Raw genomic sequence first — 6424 nt, 5'->3', positions numbered from 1 at the left:
TGAAATGAGAGAAATAGGGGCACATCTTAGCCTTTATTTTGGAATCTTAAGAAGTTCACCACATGGATGCATGACATGTGGCATGCCATGTCTGTTGAAAGGGACATTCTGACATAGAGAGACATAGAGCCGTTTGGGGCTCTAGGCTCAAGGCAAGACAGAGAGTGTTGCAAATGCTAGGGTTTTTTTTTTTTCACTAGTATGGACTTGGACGTGTTGGTCAGCGCGTCCTTACAAGCGCCCAGGTCTCCAGTTCGAACCCTGCGCCCAGGTATTGATTTCCAATCCAGGTGAGCCATTTCCTTTTTCTTCTTTTCTTTTTGTTTTATTATTTGATTATTTTAATTTATTTGTTTATTTTATATTTTTCCTTTCTTTTAGTTTCTTTATCTTAGGCGTTCGTTTTTATTAAACTAGGACATAAAATCAATTATCTTAAATTTTTGTTTTACAATAATTAATTAGAATTTGGTTTGCTTTGCATTATTTAATAATCCTTGTGAAGAACGATCTTGCGAGATCTGTTTATCCTACAATACTCCTTACTATGGTTATCTGACATATATGCTTAATGTGTTTTTAAATTTTGGACTTGTTGGATGCTCATTTTGCATTTTATCATTATTTTATTATCTTATCCATGGATTTCATACATGTATAATTTTTTGTAAGTGCCAATATGCACTTATTTACAAGATATACAAGAAATTTACCTAAATCCGCCTAGGCCGCCTAGGTGCCAGCCCGCTGCCTGACTAGCGCCTAGCGTTTTTTAGAACTTTGATAATAACGGTGGTAGGATGGATTGTTATTGGACATCTAGTGATCAAAGATTCATAACATGGTAGATTAATTTCATTAGAAAAAATAAAAAGGGCATATTTGTCGATTTTCTTCCTAAACTTGTATAGAATTGTCAATTTTCATTCTGAACTTTAACGTTAGCCGATTACCCCTTGAATATTTATAATTAGCCAATTTCCCCCTTGAACTTTAATTTTAGCCGATTACCTCCTTGGACTTTTAGAAATAGCCAATTTCCCCCCTGACGCTAGATTTTAAAAAGGAGAAATTAAGTTCCCATCCTTATTTTTTACACTCCATTGATTAAAACCTTTTTCCTTTTCAGATTTTGATCAAGGTTCTTCGGTTTTAATAAACGCTATTAATTATTCAAAAAAAAAATATTTACATGTCAAGATAATTAAGTTTTATTTTTAAACATATTCATTTAGTGTTAGAAACGTTACAATTGCTATATTATTTTTATGGCTAAACTTTTTATTATATATTTCTATTTCTAATTTGTACCCATTTTTAATTTGCAAACCTTTTTTAAATTGTACCAATTTTCTTTTAAATTTTAATTTGTACCCATATATTAATTTCTTTTCTGTCCCTTATTTTTTAAACTTTTATTTGTACTCATAATTTTTTTAAACTTTTTTTGTACCCTTAATTTTTTTTATAATATACCCATTTTTTTTTACAAATGTACCACTTTGTTATATGTAAAATGTGTCCCTCTTTTTTATGTAAAATGTACCCATTTTTTAATGTAAAATCTATTTGTTTTTTAATATAAAATGTACCATTGTTTTTTTTAATATAAAATGCAGCCATTGTTTTCTATATAAAATGTACCCACGTTTTTATGTAAATGTACCAATTTTTTATATATAAAATGTAGCCAAATTTTATTATATAAATGTACTCATTTTATAAAATAAAATAAAATCCATTTTTTTTTATAATCTAGAATGCCCCCCCCCCCCCATAAGCAATTATTTTTTTATGTCATTTATGTAGCAGGAGAGAGACTTCAAGAAAAAAATCTAAAATGCATAAGGTTTGAGTCTATTCAGTTAGGGACTAGGGATCGCAACTAAACTTTCCATTTTAAAAATTTTCATCCCATTTTTTTATCCATTTTGATCATATGGACAACACATGACAACTGTATGGGGACAACTGTATGGGGAGATTGGTTATTTATAAAATTTTGTAATTGGCTAAAGTTAAAATTCAGGGGAGAAATTGGCTAATTAAAAAAGTTCAGAAGGTAATTGGTTAAAATTAAAGTTTAAGAGAGAAATTGGCACCTTTATATAAATTCAGGGGGCAAATTGACAAATACCTCACAAAATGATTTCTTCTAAAAAATAGAAGCAAAAAATGATCAAAATGAATAATGAAACAGAAAATTATAGTTCTCCAAGACAGAAAGTGAACACATTTTCTATAAAGCTCCATCAGCCTTTTCTTTTCAACTCCCAAGTCTTTTAAAAAATTCAGTGATGTAAGATTTAGAGCACAAAATTTCAAAGATCAATTTTGTCAAATTTGACGGATTAAATTATTGTATAGACTTTTTTTTTCCAAGTACTTATATGTATCAACACTATAAACCGGTTTCTTGAGTCAATCCTTGGCGGTTTAATTTGTTGGAATAATTGGATCTAATTGCTATATTAAATCACATAAAAATTTAAGAAATAATTCATGCAATTATATATCGAAATTAATGCATGCACATGAGTAACCAATGCTAAATGAACATGACATAATGGATTAGAAAAACCTAGAAAATACGATTGAGGCAAGTGTTGGACACTTTGTCCTTAAGACAAGTTTACGCCCTACTACGGTGCACATGGTTGATCGGTGCATGTCTCCCAAGATACAACGACCACGTCCTTGTAATAGTAGCACTCCAAATCACAAGGTTACATGAACCACGATTGTGTTGAAAACTCTCATATGAACTCAATGAGACTCTCTAATATTTAATGCACTATATGTATGTATGATGAAAAGTTATTATGTGATTATAGGGGCTTCTCTATTTATAGAATGTGAGATACCACTTTGGAAAGCATGTGACTATTCATGAAAAGTCAAAAAGTTGCAACTCTTCATTTGAGTAGACATATCTTTCTACCAAAAGGCTCCAATTCTAATTTCCACTCAATTAATAAATTTAATATAATAATATTATTATTAAATTTTCCAACAATCGCCCACATGAATGAAAATTGACTCAATACCATGCAACTGACAATGCAGACACTAGAGAGAGAATTTAGTAGGAAAAGTACGTCATTGGGGATAGGTGGCTTTTGGCTTTGAACTTTCCATAGTGAATTACTATCGGATTTACTTGGCTAATTAGTAAATGCGATGTCTTGAACTGCTCAGTAGTTTTTGTAAACCAAGACAATAATAATCACACAATACCCTTCCAAATACCCCCGTGGTTGTTCAGTTGTGTTCATTTTGGCTCTGAACAATTCATGGTTTCTCATAAGTGCTTTTAGAGAACTAAGCCCTTCAAAAAAATCTCACAGGAGCGGCCCCATTCCTCACTCAAGATAGGTGACTTCTCCTTAAGAGTATCCTGCAGTACCCCACTTGTTATTTCCAAGTATAGGAATCATTAAGAGCAAAGTTTATCCTAAGTACGCTGCAGATAGCACTGTTTCATCATAGGACATGGGTAGGAGGTAATCTCCGCAATGCTCCCATTGAATCATCCACAATTCGGTTGTCCCATTGAACCTAGATCTTGGGATCTCCAGTCAGTTAGGTTGGGTTGCCATTATGGCGATTCTTAAGACGTAGGCTTTTAACCCATTTCCCTCCATGATACAACTTGCTCTCTAGTCAAACCTTTAATTAATTGGATCCACTAGGTTGATGATTATCACTTATGGTGCGCATTTCCATTTATGAAATTATATTTCATTCGAGAGTAGTTGTTTTCCAACGTTAAGTCCTTCAAAACATATGTTAGGACTTAAAAAGTAATTTGCTAATACTCAGGTACATTCCCCCACATTTAAGGTATTTGTAGGAAGGCCTTCAAGCTTTCAATACTTTAAAAAATTGCAAGAGTTTAAGAGATAATTTAAAACAATCTAGTGAACTAATCCACCGCAAATTACTTTTCTAGTATTCTTAAGTATATATTATTTTTTTTTAAAATAGCTAAGCCACCCCCCACAATTCCCTTACATTGTGGTTGCTTTTTAATGCTATCAATTACTCATTCATCATACTGAAGAAGTAGGAATCAATGAAGATATTTTGTTTTTATCTATCTTCACTTGTTATGGCCTAAAGTATCACTATAGCCTTTTCGGAGAAACATGTCTTCTCACTTTGCCTTTAACCTATAAACTTAGCAAGTTTGCATGGCTAGGACCTCCTTTGATCAATTACAACACCATTTCAGTTGTCACACCTCGAAGTCAAAACATTATTCTCCCATGTACTTCCCTTCTCGGAAGTAGTTGTCATTACCTTACTTCCCTTTGCGGGAGACAGTGTCTATAATAAAGATGCAATCTCTGCTTCTTTCCTTGCGGGCAATTAACACTGTAACATTTTTACCAAGAGTTGCATATGCCTGTGATATTGGCCAAGTCATAACCTTGTGATAACTATCAACCACCAAATGGTGATCACTGTGATAATCTTACATGAAACAGTAATATGCATGAAGCACCGCTTCAAACATTTGTGGAAGTCTTTGCAGTTTCTGCAACGAACATCACATGACTTTTCACCCAGAGATATGTGCATCTACTCAAATAACAAAGCCAAATGATGGCACTATGATCTAGAGTAACACACATGCATAACAAAACGACTTAATTTTCATTTCAAAAACAAAATGGCTGTTCGTAAGGAATGCATCATTGCATTATTTAATTGCCCTGCTTGCTCTAGTGGATGTTCACATAACTCTGAAACAACAGAGCTCTTCCCAAATGACACCATCTTTGTAACCGAATAGTTCCAGCCTGACAAGGACTAAATGATCCATGCAAAGTGATCACGTCTTTCTACCAAATTTAAAAACCTTAGTCATGTCCTTTGGTCCTCTAGATCCAATATTGGAATTTTCGTCATTTTCCATTCGAAATAGAGATTGACTTCAGGCAGGACCAAGGATCTCTTTAGTTCCATCTTTCAAATCCTTGCAGCTGTTAGCTTGCCAATAAGGAACACGAGACCGTGCATTCACAGATTTGTGTGAACACCATGTATATCGCTTACTATCAGCCAGGGCCCAAATCTTAATGCATGAGTTAGTTAACAAATCCACAAAAACTTAAATTTAAAATTTAAACAAATATGTGTATACACACAACACAAGTCTTCTATAAATATGTGAGTCATTTCATCAGTTATAAAGATATATATGCAAATCACCAATATAGAACCCATGTGAATAATTTCCCAGATTTTATAATATACAATTGAACACTTCACACAAAAAATTTACCACACACGTGTCATGCATATCTCAACATATATGCAGGACATATGTTCCATTTAGAGTGTTTTTCAGCAGTCATTGCACTAAAATAAATTATCTGTCCAAACTTAAAACACGTATAAAAGTAAAGGAAAACTAATGAAAAGGGCTTGAAAACTTTGAGTTTTAATGATAAGGACAAAATAAAGGGTAAAGTGAATAGTACCAGGATTGACTTTTTAGTGTAAAAATATGGTTTTTCGTTAAAGTAAACCAATAAACATGTAACGGTTAATTGGTTCAATTAACTATAACCATAAGACAAACGAACAAAATAATGAAGAAGGTTACGAGTTGGCATCTTTTGAATCAAATTTAACTTGCAATACATTTGGAAACAGTTAGCATATGTACTGCTTTATGCAAAATTAGAAACCAAAACATTCTACCATGAAAAGGAAAATCCACGCAGAAACGTACACGATAGAATATTGTTCTCAAACAAGCATAGCAATCAAACCATAAACTTGTCTTAAGATTGTTGGAATAATTGGGTCTAATTGCTATATTAAATCACATAAAAATTTAAGAAATAATTCATGCAATTATATATCAAAATTAATGCATGCACATGAGTAACCAATGCTAAATGAACATGACATAATAGATTAGAAAAACCTAGAAAATACGGTCGAGGCAAGTCTTGGACACTTTGTGCTTAAGACAAGTTTACGTCCCACTACGGTACTCATAGTTAATCGGCGCATGTCTCCCAAGATACAACGACCACATCCTTGTAATAGTAGCACTCCAATTCACAAGGCTCCATGAACCACGATTGTGTTGAAAACTCTCTCATATGAATTCAATGAGACCTCTCCATGAACCACGATTGTGTTGAAAACTCTCTCATATGTGATTATAGGGGCCTTCTCTATTTATAGAATGTGAGATACCTCTTTGAAAAGCATGTGACTATTCATGAAAAGTCAAAACGTTGCAACTCTTCATTTGAGTAGACACATCTTTCTTCCAAAAGGCTCCAATTCTAATTTTCATTCAATTAATAAATTTAATATAATAATATTATTATTAAATTTTCCAACACAAGTATTTCCCATCTTCGTTATTCTCCATCATCCGTGCAAAATCACAATCTCT

This window comes from Malus domestica, chromosome 05 (assembly GCF_042453785.1).
Source record: "Malus domestica chromosome 05, GDT2T_hap1".
NCBI classification, from domain to species: domain Eukaryota; kingdom Viridiplantae; phylum Streptophyta; class Magnoliopsida; order Rosales; family Rosaceae; genus Malus; species Malus domestica.
Note: the sequence above shows the minus strand (reverse complement) of the source record.